This window comes from Calypte anna, chromosome 1, assembly GCF_003957555.1.
Source record: "Calypte anna isolate BGI_N300 chromosome 1, bCalAnn1_v1.p, whole genome shotgun sequence".
In the NCBI taxonomy this organism is placed as follows: Eukaryota; Metazoa; Chordata; class Aves; order Apodiformes; family Trochilidae; genus Calypte; species Calypte anna.
This window is the reverse complement of record NC_044244.1, coordinates 63,897,159-63,912,660: the sequence shown is the minus strand read 5'-3', so window position 1 is coordinate 63,912,660 and position 15,502 is coordinate 63,897,159. Positions and strand designations below refer to the sequence as shown.

General features: G+C 38.8%; 1 protein-coding gene across 2 annotated transcripts in view; it reads left to right on the top strand.

Moving 5' to 3' along the window:
* The window catches only part of MICAL3 (microtubule associated monooxygenase, calponin and LIM domain containing 3), a 156,913-nt gene that overhangs the window by 17,407 nt on the left and 124,004 nt on the right, over positions 1–15,502 (top strand). Inside the window, exon 1 of one of the 2 annotated variants that reach the window (XM_030454325.1) lies at positions 6,765–6,813. The exons of the other annotated variant lie outside the window; for it this stretch is intronic. The gene's annotated coding sequence lies outside the window, so the exon portion shown is untranslated. Of the gene's footprint in view, positions 1–6,764; positions 6,814–15,502 lie in introns of those variants that run through there. 2 annotated transcript variants of the gene reach the window in all.

The window sequence follows — 15,502 nt, the reverse complement described above, 5'->3', positions numbered from 1 at the left end:
CTGTAGGTGCCAATTTTATGATGGGGCAAAACAGTTCGGACCTGGGCTGTGAGAGTAGAGGGCTGCACTTAGTCCTTAGTGAAGCAGCTTTACCGTAAGAGGTTTTATTATCACAGCTGAAAATTTCCTCTGCCTTTCTGTGCAAAAGAGGCTACTTGGAAAATTCTTAGTGTTCATAGTGTGTTCACATTTTATATGTTTTGACTGAAAAAAGCAAGATATTTCCATTTCCTGGTACTGTTGTATAGACTCTAAAGCAGCAATATTAATTACTTGCAGTCTGCATTAGTAAAGAGTTGAGTTGTTTTTCACATGCTTGTGTATGTGCAGCAACAGTTACAGTTTGAATTTAAATCATTTTACTCTTTTCCAGGCTTATGCTCACTATTGTGTTATGGTTAAGCAGTGGAGATAATTTTGGTACAGGGAATGCTCTTGAATGTCGTGTTTTCTTGAAAATGTTCTCTTCCTTACAGGTTTCAAGTAATGTTTATGCTAACAGAGCAAGTGAAATTGTGATTTTAGTTTTGCCAGCATTTCTGTTGCTGGTTTTCTTTTGTGGTCAAAAGGTGTTTATAAACACTACTAGAACAAGAGAACAAGCTGGATTTGAAGGAATCTAGTAGGTATTAGGGCATGCATGCCAGTTCTGAGACCTTCTCGCAGAGTGTTGTTGCAGTGTGGTTTGTAGAAACATGATGTTCTTTTCTGCTTGTGAACTTCAGGCTTTACAGCTGGGGAGAGCTTTTCGTCTCACAGTCCTGCAGTTACTGCAGTGTTGTTTGGTTCTCCTATGACATATAAGCTGAGGCACCAAGTAATCATGTTTGGCTTGGTGAGGTTACTGTGCCCCTTGGCTAAAGACAGGCCTTGTTGACATTAGCCCAGTTCTGACATGCATGCCCTATCATAGTGTCTTTTTAAAAACAGTTTTAACTATTTTGGCAATAATGTGTGATATAAATCCTGTCTAAAGAAAACTTGTTTAAGAGAAATAGGTAAATGTCTCAAGCTTGCATTAAATGCATTGTTTTGAATGGGACGGGGGAAGAATAAGTGAGTCCTAAAGAAAACTTTGATATGCCTAATTCTCTGTAGCTATCCCCCTAAATGTGAAGGGGGCAGTGGCTTTTTGTTGGTTGCAGTGAAGTGTAGAAATGCTGCTTCTTGCTGACTATGCAAGTCAAACCCTTCCCCATTCTGTTCCCAAGGAATGCTTTAATGTTTGTGGTGTTGTCTTAGATGCTAGGGCTATCTGCTTTACTGGGCCACAGCCCATAAACCAAAGCAGCTTCTTTGCCTCTTGCTCTCTTTGCCTTTCTTCTCTCATGCTAAGAAAGCTCCATTTTTGGAGGACCTCAAAGCATTCTGTGTGAGGAAGATAACTATAGAGTTGATGTTTTTAGGAGAGGTCTTGGCTCTATCACTAGCTGCTGTCAGCTGGCCCTGGACTTTGTTACAGGACTGATAGTGTTGTCGAAAAGCCAGATCTTTGTCCCTGTGTTGAAGTGCTACAGAGTGTGTAGAGTATATTTGTGCATGCATATTCTTCCCTTGAGTAGGGCACCATTTAACTGTTCCAGTGAACTTAGATCTTCTCAATACAACTATGTGTTGGCACACATAGACGAAAGAATGGAAGGTTGATAGCATAGACTGAGGCAGATGGGAGGTATGCAGAATGGAAAAATTTGGCCAAAGATGTTTTTTAGTTTGGGATTTGTGGCAAATGTCTTTGCTTATAACTTGATTATTCTTACTGTGCAGAAAGTTTCTGGCAATGTGGGTGGAACCAGTTCTCACACAGATCAGATATATTGATGTCATCCTAAATACTGAGGATGTAATGTTCTATATTCCTTCTAGGTATGTTCCAGTCTCTCTCTCTAGAATTAGGCACAGTCCCAGCAGGAACTGGGACTTTGCCTTTCTGTGGCAAAGCATAGTTCTTGTTGGACTTTCTAGAGGGCTTACAGAAAACAGGATTGAAATTGTGGTGAGATTTGGTGGGATTTAGGTGTGCAGATATGTTAGGGTCTCCTGAAAATAGCAACTTTATAGGCCTGTCTCAAAAAACTGTTAGGTGATATGTGCATTTTGGGAAAACTGAGTAAAAACTGTGGTTCTTGTGGCTGCTTTTCAGTTAAGTGCTACAAAACCATGGTATCAGTTTTTAAAACAGAGACTGTTGTAACTCCATCACATCATTCAGTATCTGTCCAAATGTGATTAATGTAATTTGAAACATATAGCTAATGACTGGTAATGTTCATGGAATAAGTTGGAAAATCCAAGGGTAAACTTGAAGTGAAGTTGAACTGTATTGGGAGCTTGGTTGGTCTCTCTTTGTAAGACTTCACAAATAAATATAGCAGATGCACAGCATAGGCAATTGGGTCTTAAAGTACTATTAATAGTAGAGTCCATTCATCAACTGTTAAAGTATTTTCTTGTGTAATAAGAGCCTGTTAATATACAATTACACACATCTTGATGAAGTTTCATAGGATGGAACATGAAATTTCCCCTTGGAAACAGCCTGCTAGCTGCTAATTCTGTATCTTCTTGATATAAAACTACCCTAGTGACTTAATGAAGCAAATTTGCAAATACCTTATCTACTTACTGCCAAGGCAACTTCTGATCCCATCCGTGCTCTTGTTGACTCCAGCTAACAGTTGCTTGAAGATTGCAATTAGGTGCTTTGTGGCCCTGGAGAGAGACTGTTTAATGACTTCTGTGCTTAACTGCAGGAAGAATGAATTATTGCATTCCCAGTCTTCCCTTGTCTTAAAGCAGATGGAAGCATGGAAAAGACTATTTATTTAATATTCTTCCACTTGGGCTGTTAAGATAAGCCAGGGTTTCATCTTTCTATAAAGGTATTATCAGTGTTACTTCTACCACTTTATCAGGTAAATCACCCCACGTCACATTTATTTAGTACTTTTGGTAAAGCCTTCTTTCGGAATTGAGAAAGCTGCTGTAAAGACACTTTCAAGTTCAGGGCACAGTGTAAATGTTGTGTGGGAGAACAACAGGTTTGCTGGATATTCATAAGAGTGGTTTCTAAGTGCTTATGATGCCTCCTGATTGTGAGAGCTGTTAGTTGCACCTGTTCATGAAGAGCTGGGGGATCTGGGAAGAGTAGCTGTGCTGTGCAAAGAAGCTTATTCACAGCATCACCAAGAAAGCTGTATACCAACAGATCTCACTGGGGCAGGTTGCCATGGGGAGCTGTTGATGCTTCCTCCCTCAAAGGCCAGGTAGGATGGGGCTTTGACCAACCTGGTCTAGTGAAAGTGTCCCTGCCCATGCAGGAGGGGTGGAACTAGATGATCTTTAAGGTCCCTTCCAGCCCAAACTATTTTATGATTCTGTGATCTTCTAGAAGAGCTTGGGTAAGTCTGCACTGGTGTATTTTCCTTTCCAGTTGGAGCTGGGCTCAGGCTGGTCTAGGGATTGCCTATAGATTTAATTTTTCCTTTCCTGTCTAGATCAGGGAGGTATACAGTTAGCATTTAATTTAACAAAGGAGATATATTCAGTGTGTGTTTGTGCTAGGGCCAAAGACTTTGTTAGAAATCTCTTGACTTCTTTGGGCAAGCAATGGCTAAAGATCTCCAAGTTCATATGAAAATGTGGGCTCTTTAAGCAGGCTAAAACAGAAAATGGGATAAAACGTACTACTCCAATGTTTGTCAGTGTTCTTTTAGTCTTACAGAGCTTGATTGTCACTGCTGGTACAAAGATTTCTAAGTCATGTCAACTCTCTTTTTGAAGAAATTGATTTTTATTTGATTTTTTTAGATAAGTATGTTAACTTCAACTTTAGGGAGGTTCAGAAGTTTGGCCTTCTGTAATCATGGTTTGAGTGTTCTAGAATGGAAAGGAACAAGCTAAAATTAGTCAGTCTTTGGGTTGATTGAAAATATATGCAAAACTAAAAAGTTTTGTTCCAATTCTGATATGGTTAATCTAGAATTTCTCTACTATTGCATGGAGATACTGTACTAGAGAACATGCTGAGCCATAAATATAAATACTTTTGATGGCAACAGTCCGAAGTGGCTTCTTAAAGTCTTGTGGTAGAGCTGTTGCCTTTCAGCTTAGCTCCTTCCTCCAGAACTTACATGATGGTCAGGCACCAACCTCGGCTCTAAGACTGGTTTAGTTCTAGTGATACATGTTCCAGGCTAGATCAGTTTGCTGGGTGTTAGGTGTCAAGTGACAACTCCCACTTCTGCTTTTATACAAAATAATCAGTGATAACCTGAGTGGTTAACTCTGCAGCTATGGCAATCTGAAATCTTTCATGTGATGAAAGAAATTAGATTCTTCTCAAATGAACAAAGGCTGCAAACTGTTTGCAAATGTTATGCCTTTCTCAAGACACACCACCAATTACTATGTTTTATTGTTAAATTATAGGGTTTTTTAAAAGAATAATGCAGCTGGTTTTAATGTGCATAAAAGCTTATGTGAGGAAATAGTACGTGATAAAACATGAAGAATTCTGGAAGTGTTGTTGCATTTGGTATTCAGCCCTCTAAGTAGCTAGACTATAAGAGGTATGTATGGGGAACAGTAACAATAATTTAAAAGGCTGGAACTTTAAACAAGTAAATACATTTGAATATGAAGTACACAAAGGCTTGTGTTCTTTATAGCCTGTAAAGTGAGCAGATACGGAGAGGAAAAAGAAAATTCCATCTGTCCATATAAAGTATTTATGCTATTGCTCCCCCTTGCACCCCCCCAAAAGATGTTTCAATGAAGATAAAATAGTTATGTGGAATATCTTCTGTCAGGGAGAACAGGCCCAGAAATATTACATATAGAGGGAAGTTTCTGACAGGATATTTTCATGAGGCTCTTGGGCTAAGCTGTTCTTCCCTGACAGTGTAAAAATGTGGAGTATGCAGGCCAGTCTTTTTCCTTTTCTGAATTTTAATCTAGAAGCTAGGGGAGAAGAGTATTTACTCCTTGACTCTCAAATTTTCCATAATGCAGCTCCACCACTCTGTGCTATTTACGATGATATCACAAGATCTCTGTGGTTGCATTACATGCATTGAAATTTTAAATTTATCTATCTATTTTTGAAGAGGAGCCATCCCTCCTTTTGCTCCTTCTCACTGTCTGTGTGGCCAGATTGTCCTGAATTTCGAATTAGGTAGGGGGAGTGTCTGTTTTCTGTCAACTGGGGAGGCTCAATGCCTGTCACTGGTACTCAAGAGCAGCAGGTGTATTTTGTTCCCAGAAACCAGCACCTTCGTGTATGTAAAATACACCTTTGGCTGGAAGTGTCAGATAACTTGTTTTGAACAGCAACAGACTCAAATTCAGATGTTTTCTTCTCCAAAGAGCTTATTTACAAATGATATTGGTCTCCTCTTAATCTTCACTTGGTATCTTTTAGTCTAAAAATAACTGCCAGTGTGAGATTTCAAGGACTAATATTTTGCTTATTTCAGGAGGCTGACATTTTTTTAGATTGTGATTCATGAAGTGTTTATAAACAAAATTCTGACTGAATGATGGAATACTTAAAAACTGACCCTTAGTAAACTGTTTATGTGTCACGTTATTTAGACACAAAGTTTATTGTTCCTAAAGAGCATAAATATTTATGTAGTTTCTCCCCTATTGCTTTAGGCAATTCTTTTCTGGGTCAAGAATTCTTCAAAAGGTCTTGTAAGGTACTACAAATTGAGACGTACTTAGGGTGCTAGTAGGCTCTAGGTCCTTGAGATAGCAGTAGTGAAACAAATCTTTTTGCATCAAGTGTTTTGCTTCTCTCTTCAGAATCTATTAAGGACCAAGCCGTTCCTGCCTGTTTCTGTACACTGATCAAAGTTTTGTTTTTAGCATCTGAATGGCTTCAGAAATTAGACTTGAAAGGCTTGCCTGTTTACCTCGTTTTGTTTTGTTCTGTCAAGGTTAGTAACACATCAACTCTGGATAGAGTGTAGTCAAGGTTTTGTAGCAGCTTTATAGAGAGCAGGTTCATGCGTGAATACTTCTTGGAGAGGCCTCTCATTAGAGCAGTTCAAAAGGTGCTTGGGTGATATGATTCATCTTAGGAGCTTTACTACAGAAAAATTAAGCTAGTTGTAGCTTCTCCCTTTTATAACACCCGAGGTTTAGCATCTCGTGTATCTAAGGTGGAGCAGCAAAAGAGAGAGGTTTTATGTGTTGTGGTAACCTCGGGAAACACAGTCATGGATACAGATCCTGTTGTGTTTGGCACTCTAAAGGAAAGGAATGCCTTTACTCTATGCATTTGTAGAGCTCAGCACGTGACCAGATAATTGCCGCAAAAAGCTCTGCCTTCAAGAACAGCAGAGTGCCAGGCTGCCTGATACTTGGGTCCTCTTGGTGTTATGCTTGCAGGATCTTTTGGATTCTTGGGGTTTGGGTTTTTTAACTGTTCTTTCTCTCTCTCTCTCTATGCCATCTTCAGAAAACAGAGAGGCCGCTGTGCATCACTGTGCTTGAAGTTGATTGGGGGGAGAAATAAGAGTGGTCTATGGAAAAATTATGAAAGGCTAATGAAAACAGTTACTGCTAGTAGACTCCTGATATTCTGCTGTTTTATACCTTAACAGAAGTATTAAGTTGGCAATGTGTTCAAGTGGTACCTTTTCGGTCGTGTTTCAGTGTAGTGAAACGTATCTCAGGTTCTATCTTCAACAAACTGGGCTTTTGATATTAACCTGGGCTGAGAGAGCTGGCAAGTCTGAAGAGGAATGCTTCCCAGTTCTGGCTGTGGAGCCTTGGAAAGCATCTGGTTGGCAGACTGTTGCTGTAGTAAGTCTGGATGCTCTCTGTTCTAAAGTGTTATCCGTTCTTTGCATTTCAGGGTGGAACCTGGGAATGGTCTTTTGGTGGTTGTTCTTCATCTTTTTTGTTACTGTTTGAGAGATGATCTACAAAGTTTTGTAGTCCTTTCCAAGACTTACCCATCCCCAGAAATTGTAATTGTACTGTTTGGTTGCAGAATTCATTCCCTTCCCCCAGCCTTACTGTTCATTCCTTACTTTATAAACTATTTGAAGAGCAGAGTTTGACCATGTGAGTAATCTGAAGAGGGTGCAGATAAAAACCTTGAAGTTGTCAGTCTAATCCTAATCAGGATTAGGAATGTATTCTAAAATGTAGTGGAGTAATAGAAAAATGTTAATATTGAAAAAGGAGGAAAGGCATGTCAAGGGGAACAAAGAGTGGCTACTACGGGCTTAAAGACGAGTTGTAAAAGCATATTTACTTGCTCTTCTGTTTTTCTAGGGGAATAAAAGCTACCATAGTTAAAGAAGGCTCCATTTTAAGAATTCCCCATATTCATAAATTACAAGCTGACTTGGCATAGCTGATAGTTGATATGTGGAGCACTTCAGTTTAGAGTCATCAGTTCAAACACAGCCTTCGTCAGCAGTGGAAGAAAGTTGTTACCACGTGAGGTTTTTTAATGAAGTGAGCTGGCAATCTGTCAGGCTCTTAAGGCATGAGTTTCTGTAAAACTGCCATAAATGGTACTTGCAAATAACCTTGAAGTCAAAGTATTAAGCAGGTGTCGATGATAATTCGAAGAAATGAAGTAGGCATTTGAGCACTCGTGCTTGTACAGCTGATAAATTGAGTGCTTATACATTCCTTTCTAAACTTCAAATAAGAAAAACTACGCAGTAAATCAGTGAGAAGCTTCAAACTACATAATCTGTATTTTCAGTGTCTAGATAAAAATAGCAACACATAATGGTAACATTGCTGGGTAGGCTAGGCACCAGTAGAGCTCTGCTTTCATGGTCAGTAGAGGCAGTCCTTGAGTTTCTTCTGAGTTCCAGTCACCTTTTGAGTACCCAGTTACTACTCTTTTGGTTCCAGTAGCTTTTTCAGAGTCCTGCTTAGCTTTTAGTCGTATATACTGTTTATCAGAGGTGCTGTTCTGCTGCGGTGAGATTGAGGCTGACTTTCTTTTGCTGGAGTTGGCAGTCAAGTGTTTAATACCTGGGGAAAACTAAAGACTTCCTCTGTTTTCTTAGGAACTTTGCATGGAACATCCTTGCCCTTCCACCTACCCCTCGGAGTGAAGGATGAGACAGTAATGTGCTTCTGTTTACCTCTGTTGCTGTTGTTGGGCGTTTAATAATTTGCCAGAGGAGCTGAGGAGATCGTTTTACTGTAGTGTGGTATTTGTAAACAGTATTTGCCTTGTAATTTTCTTGTCTCCTCCAGCCCACTCATCTCTTTTCCTGCTTCCCCAACATGCAAGCTCTAAGCCAAGCCAGAGAAATCTGTTCATGCAAACCTAGTTACTCCTTGGGGAATAAAAAGCCAAATGAAAGGAACTGCCCCTGAAGCTTCTTACTGAGGATAGCAATGATTAAAGCTGTTCTGCCTGGAGATGTGAACTTAAAATAGTTCTCAAAACAAATCTAATTTTTCTTCATCTCCTTTCTTAACTTATTCTTGCCACATTTTGGTCAGAAATCTGTTTTTTTAAAGTTTATTAAAAGTTCTGGATACTTTCTTTGACTGAGGTCAGTGCATACTCTGAAATGTATGCTCATGACACAAAATCATTTACTTTAGGGAGAAAACCAAATACCACATCACCAGGTCTGTCCACTCTCCACCCTGTGTTAGTGTGTGATGGGGAGAAAAAAGTGATAGTACTCAGTTTTCACTAAGATGTCTGTATATGCTCTAAGAACATGAGCTAAGAGACTTGTAGCTCACTTCTGTTACACTTGCAGGCTGTTTTGCTTATCTGCCTTTGCCTTCTAAAATCACAGATGATGGATTACTGCTTTACACCTGTACCTCTTTCATTATCTGCCAGAGAGTGCATAGTTTAATGGATGAACTGAACTCTGTTCTGCCTTGATTGGTAGATGGTGATGTAAGTGTGTGTAATTGAAATGCATCGATTTCCCTGGAGTGCAGAATTAAAAAGCAGGAGGTTAGCCAGCAGGATATGTGCTTTTTGTTCTAGAGGAATAGTGAAGTAAGGTAGCAAAAATGCTGGAGCAGTTTGCTTTGCCAGCACCACGTAAGTGGTGGCAGCTTCAGTTGAGAATTCAAGAAGTGCTTGGAAACAGACAAATTCTCTCTTGCAGTCTAGTAGACTTCCTCATAATGAAGACTTTGTGGAGACTGCAGTAGATCTCCCTTAAAAGGGTGCTGAGCTGGCAAAAAGTGAGGATTAAACAAGTACTGGGAATGGGTAGAGATGTAGGCCAAATACAAACTGAATGATGCTAATTCAATTTAGTTGCTGCTTTCTTTTGTCCAGCACTTTTTTCAGTCATCATGCTCCTTTCAAGGTGAGTGAATAGATTTTTATAGCAAGGACAGGATGTGCTTTCTTGGCTACAGGCTTATTTTCAGCTGAACTTGTCTTCCTGTTTCTCTAAGGAGGATCTTCTGGGTCTTGGGTGCACTTGTTACCTATGTAACTGCGGTTCAATCTTAGCACATGCAAATCCCTGCTGATTTAAAAAAATAAAATCTAACCTGGGTTGTCCAGCTGAAACATAACTCTTTATTGGATCTGGAAGACCATGAACTTTGGCTCTGGAAAGAACAATTTAAAACTATTGTAGAAATTGTAGTTGTTCAAGCTGTGGTTGCTTTGTGTCTGCTTAAGCAAACCTAATTAGCTGCTTCCTTGGGAACGTGTAATCATTGTCCTATCTTTAGCTACTTTGTGGTGCAACTTCACCCCATGAAGCACATGAATGTCACAGATTGTTTACATTTTACTGTAAACATACTGCAGGAGGGGAAGCATGCTCTGGAGCCCTTTGATTAACTTGCTGGATGAAGATGGTAAATCAGACAGTTTTTCAAGCTGAAAAAGTGATTTATGAAAATTTTTTTTTGACCCTTCACAGCCACATTGGTAGCTCACAGCTTTTATTGAAAGAAACTCTTTTAGTGTGATTAAAGCATGTAAGCTTGTGAAGCATTGCTCTGAATTCTCAGAGAATCAGATGGTCACACTTAACATACACCATGAGCTAGAGCCTAAAACTCGATCTTTTGAAAGTTTTAATTATAATTAAATTTTAGTGAGAACTCACCATGGCACAGTCCTATAAAAGCTCCCATTATACTGTTCCCGTATGTGGTCTTTGAAGTATTGATGAATGCTGAAGAAATACTTTTGGCTTACTCTTCATTCAAAAGTTGTATAGTAGTCTTAGAGTTAAATCACTGGATAAAACGAGAACAATAGAGGGAGAAAAATGCTTGACAGGAAGTACTTCTGTTTCTTTTTCAGAAAACCTCGTCCATTTACTGGGATAAAATGACAAGTTTTGTTGAAAAATGTTTTATGATTCTTGCTTTACATTCAGTTTGTGGTTAGAAATGGCTTTTTAGCTTTGAATTAAAATTCTTAGTGTATCTTCTGGCCTGTCTGAAAAATATTGCATGACATCTACAATTAACTTGTCCTCTTGCATATTACAGTATGTAGCTCTAATTCGCTTTTTCCTTAAGTACAGCGTGACTAAGGCTGAAATGTGTACATTTACCAGGCTGACCCATTTGGAAACATCTGAGAGACTTCTGAATAGCAACCTGAATCTCCTGTTCAGAACCTGTAGCACAGAATAAAGCATGGATGCTGAAAAATTGGCAGGGATGTGGAGAATAAAAAAGCAATTTTGCAAAAGTCAGTGGTAATGGTTTAATACTGGCTGAGGTCATGTCTCAGGCTTAAGGTGAGATGTATTAATGCTCGACAGCTCGAGGAATTTAGTGGTAGGTATGGATAGGACTGTTTTCAGGTACTGCTGCACTTGACTGCTAAAAGAAGGCTTGATATAAAATTGAAAAAACTGACAGAACTATGACTATGGTGATCCTGTGATCATATGAGAAATGTTGGTTGTTGCCTTAACTATACTGAATTGTGGTTCCTGGTTTTGTGTGATTGGGGTATTTGCAGAGCTAGGAAAACTGTTTGTATTAGTGCAATTTGACCAGACCATAGTGGGTAGTGTGATATAGATTTGATTTCAGCATCTCGTGACTTGAATGTGTGGTAGGTGGATGATGCTGTAATTTATCTTCTTTGTATATACTTAGATTTTTAAGTTTTAAAAGCCTATTTATTTATTTTTAAAAACTACCTATTATTTTGATAGGTAGATTCTTTCTATCTATCAGAAAGTGGTGGTAACACAAGTTCTTGCAATGAAATTATGTAGTCTGGATTCTAGTAAGTGTAACCTAGGAAAACCTGTTGGTTCAGGAACTTCTTACCCAATGTAATGCACATGGCTAGAGGAGTGAAAATAAGCCTTCCTTCAATCAATAACCTTGATTTTTATTTTCTATGCTTACCTATACCTCTCCTTCTGAAAATCCTGTATGAAAACATGTCCATCAGTTGACAGAGACATGGCATACTTCTTGTGTCAAGATTCACAAAGATTCTCAAAGAAGAAAGATGGTCTTCTGTCTATAGATGTGTGTATAACGGCTTGAGGCAGAATGACTTAACACACTCAAGGCAATGTTCAGGGGTTTATGCAGACCTGTGAGCTGAGTGTTAAAAATATGTTTTGCCAGACACCCAATTCTAATCTAGAGCTCTGAGAATAAATAACAGTGTGGACGATATTGCAGTTCAGATATTCTGCATAAACCCTTAAGCATCAGACATTATGGTAATTTGCATCCCAGGAGCCTATTGCCCTGACAAAAGAATGAAACTGGATATTTGTCTAATTTTCTTGCAAAAAATATAGGAAATATAACCTAGACAGCTAAGGCTTATTCCTTCTATTATTTTAAAAATAATCTAATTAAGTGACTTGAGTAACAGACTTCCACAATTTCCCCTGAGTGTGCCAAGTTGATAATAGAGCAAACACTCAGTTTGAGTGTTTCACAGCACTCCTGATATGGGTATGAGCTTTTCTGTACTGCTTTTGCCACTGTTCCTAATGGCAGGAATCCCTTTGGCTTGCCCTAATTGATGTTTCTCCAGATTTTTTTTGGAGCCAGCTATCTGTAGTCCTAAAAAGTCAATTAAGATCCTGGAAGGAAATTCTGCTTAGTGTGCAGCTTCTATGAGCACATGAAAAAGTCAGTGATAAATCTATGTTTTTGAAAACTGAAGTTAAATACAGGGATATTAAAAGAGGAATTGGAACCCTTTGTAAAGGGTAAGCAGGATTAAATTGGTCTGTTTTTAAAGAGGCATTGCCAAAAAGCATCTAGAGAGCCTGAGCTCAGTTAATTTATTTCTTTGATAGTAAGCAGGCTTGGGTGTTTCTGGCTTTGTTTATGCAACTTCTAGCTAAACAATGTACCACAACTGGAGGGGAAAAAACCCACAACAACCCAACAAAAAACAAAAGAATGTTTTCCAGACATACTGTCATACTGAGGTGATTTGGATTGCATATTTTTAAAAAATACTGGCATAAATATTTTAGTATGTCAAAGCCTTGTTGATTCTTAATTATTTTTTTCAACTTTCACTGACTTTGAAAGATGAGGAAGATTATTACATTTCTTATAGCCCTGTCCCTAAAGTGTAAGAAAATATATCTTCATTGCCTAAGGGGTGAATCCCATCTCACCACAAACCTTGTGTTTCTTTTCCTCTCCTGTTTGTCTTGTGATATTTGTACATCCATGTGGGGAATCAGGTCAGAACCTCAGACCTGACTGAAGAGAAGGTTCTTGTTTCTATAGTTGGTAGATAGCAGTGGAAGCATAGTTTTCAGCTCAAATTCATTCTTCCAAAATCAGAGGGAAAGGGAAACAAATACCTTTCAGTGGTAACGTGAAGTAAATATCCTTAATAAATAGATTTAAGTAAAACATAGATTTGCGTCCATGGAGATGCTGAGTGCATCTGCTCTTAGTTATTGCCTCTAACCATTCGCAGAGGAAGGTTATGTGGCTAGGTTTCCAACCACAGAAGCGCTGCTGTTCCTTTCTGCAGAATCATTAAGTACTTAATAATACCAAGTGAAATGATTTAATAAACCCAGTGAAACCACAGGACTGGAAGAGAACGTACTAAAATTCAGGAACTGGTTTTGATGAGCAAGCATGTTGTCTGTGGCCTTTTTGGAAGCAGAAATTATTGTTGCTGCTTCTGTGTTGGGTCCAGGGGCTGGATTTTATCTTCTTTGACTGATACTAGATTTTAAATATTCAGTTTAAAGAAATGTAGATTTCAGTGATCTGAAAATTTGAAATTTAGAATGTAAAGGTATTGATACATTACAAATGCTTAATAGAATGTATTCCTTGTTCTCTTCTTGTGGTACTATAAATGTAGGAGAAGTGGAACATGTGATTCTTCTTAGATACATTTAGAGTTCAGTGTAGCTCACTTGCCAGTGATGGATAACAGTTTTCTCTCTGCAATCTCTAGTGCCCTTCAGTGCAATTATTGGTGACCGAAATAGTCTAAGAAGACTGTCCTTAAATTTACATAATTAGAGCTCATTGTAGAAGGTTCCTCTGTCCCCATAATTAGAGCTCATTCTAGAAGGTTCCTCTGTTCCCATCCTAGAAACTGTTCACTGTCATGTTCTTGGCAGTCTGAAGTGGTGAGGTACTACTGAAAGGAATCACTCCTTTCTAGGAAGATTTTCACTTCACTGCAGGATCTAAAAACAAAGAAAGAAAGGAAGAAAGAAAGAAAAAGGTCTTCCTGCCCATTCTGTTTGTGGCAGATTCAAGCCTCAAAACAATGAAAACCCTGCTGGTTACCTTACCTTAAAACTGAACATCATATAACAATGAGCTGCTAAGTACTACTAGATATGTCAAGATTTGTTTAACTCATTCAAAAATTTAATTAGCGTTTTAATAGTCTAAACAAATCTGCACTCTGGAGTTCAAAGAACCATTGAAGTAGTGAGTCTCTTTGAACTCTAGCAATGGTAAGGCAGTAAATTTTGAAATTAGGTGCTGATTTTCCTCCCAAAATCTTAATGCCATATTCAAAGGCTGATGGTTGAAATGGGCTTCGCAGAGCTGAGTCTTTAGGATTGTAGGAGCAGGAATGTATTTAATAATTTGCAGAACCCATTTCTGTGGAATGTGCTTTCTATTTACTATTTGAGGAGCAAGGTCACTAAACAAAAAAACAACCTCACATAAAAATTGAAATACTCGATAATTTCAAAATGTATTTATGCAGATTTTTTTCCTTAAATGAGAACAATTAAAAAAAAAAAAGTCCCTGTAGTAGGAATAGCTTCTCTTTTTATGCAAAGACAAGCATGGCTATGTATGTGTCAAAGGGAGAAAAAACTCGGTGAACATTTTTACAAGCAGTAGCTGATCTCTGTGAATTTCTGTTCCATAACAGCAGTTTTGGCTAAAGAGTGTTGCATGGGTTATTTTCTTCTGATTTTCAACATAAATTCATATGCATTTTTGAACAAGCTTTACCAGAAATAGTGTGGCTAGCAAGACTTGGGAGGTGATTGTCCCCGTGTACACAGCACTGATGAGGCTGCACCTCAAGTACTGTGTTTGTTTTTGGGCCCTTCACTACAAAAAATGACATCAAGATGCTGGGGTGTGTGCAAAGAGCAGTAATGAACCTGGGAAAGGGTCTGGAGCACAAGTCTTCTGAGGAGTATCTGAGAGAACTGGGTTGTTTAATATGGAGAAAAGGAGGGTGAGGGGAGACTTTATTGTTCTCTACAACTACCTGAGAGGAGGTTGTAGTGAGATGTGTGTCAGTCTTGTATTACAAGTAATAAATGATAAAACAAGAGTTAATGGCCTTAGGTTTTGCCCAGGGAGGTTTAGATTGGTTATTAGGAAAAATTTCTTCACTGAGAATGTTGTTGAGCACTGGGAACAGGCTGCCCAGGGATGTGGTGGAGTCTCCATCACTGGAGGCATTTAAAAGATATGTAGATACGGTGTTTAGGGACATGGTTTAGTGGTGGATTTGTCTTGATATTAGGTAAACAGTTGGACTGAGTGATCTTAAAAGTCCTTTCCAAGCAGAATGATTCTATGATTCTAACTCTGCACAGTGACAGTGTATGGTAGTGTGGAAGCTGAATATAACCTAGCACCCCTACCTGGACTGCCTGCTGTGAGAAGGAGGGACTGATCCTGTGCACTGGTAGCATTAGAAAAGTTGTAGCTTTTTTGGTGATTGTGGTATAAATGTCCAGACTAAACCAAGTGGTTTTGCCTGTTTAAAAGGCTTACAGTTGCATTTCCTGGTTGCCAGAGGATTTGAGTGGGGGTAATTTTAAAACAATATTTAGACGTTTTCATATAGACCTTTAAGTAGAGGACTTAAGTGTTGTGATGAAACTGCTTGAAACATGACAATATGAAGAAGTAAGTTCTGTGTTCAACTCCTGCCCAGCATCTGTTGCCTCAATTACCCCTTGCCCAGGACTTGTTTGTCCATATGCTCAAACTTGGTGTTTACATGGCATGCAGTTAGTTTCAGGCCAGTTAATGGAAACAGTCTCACTCAATCCTT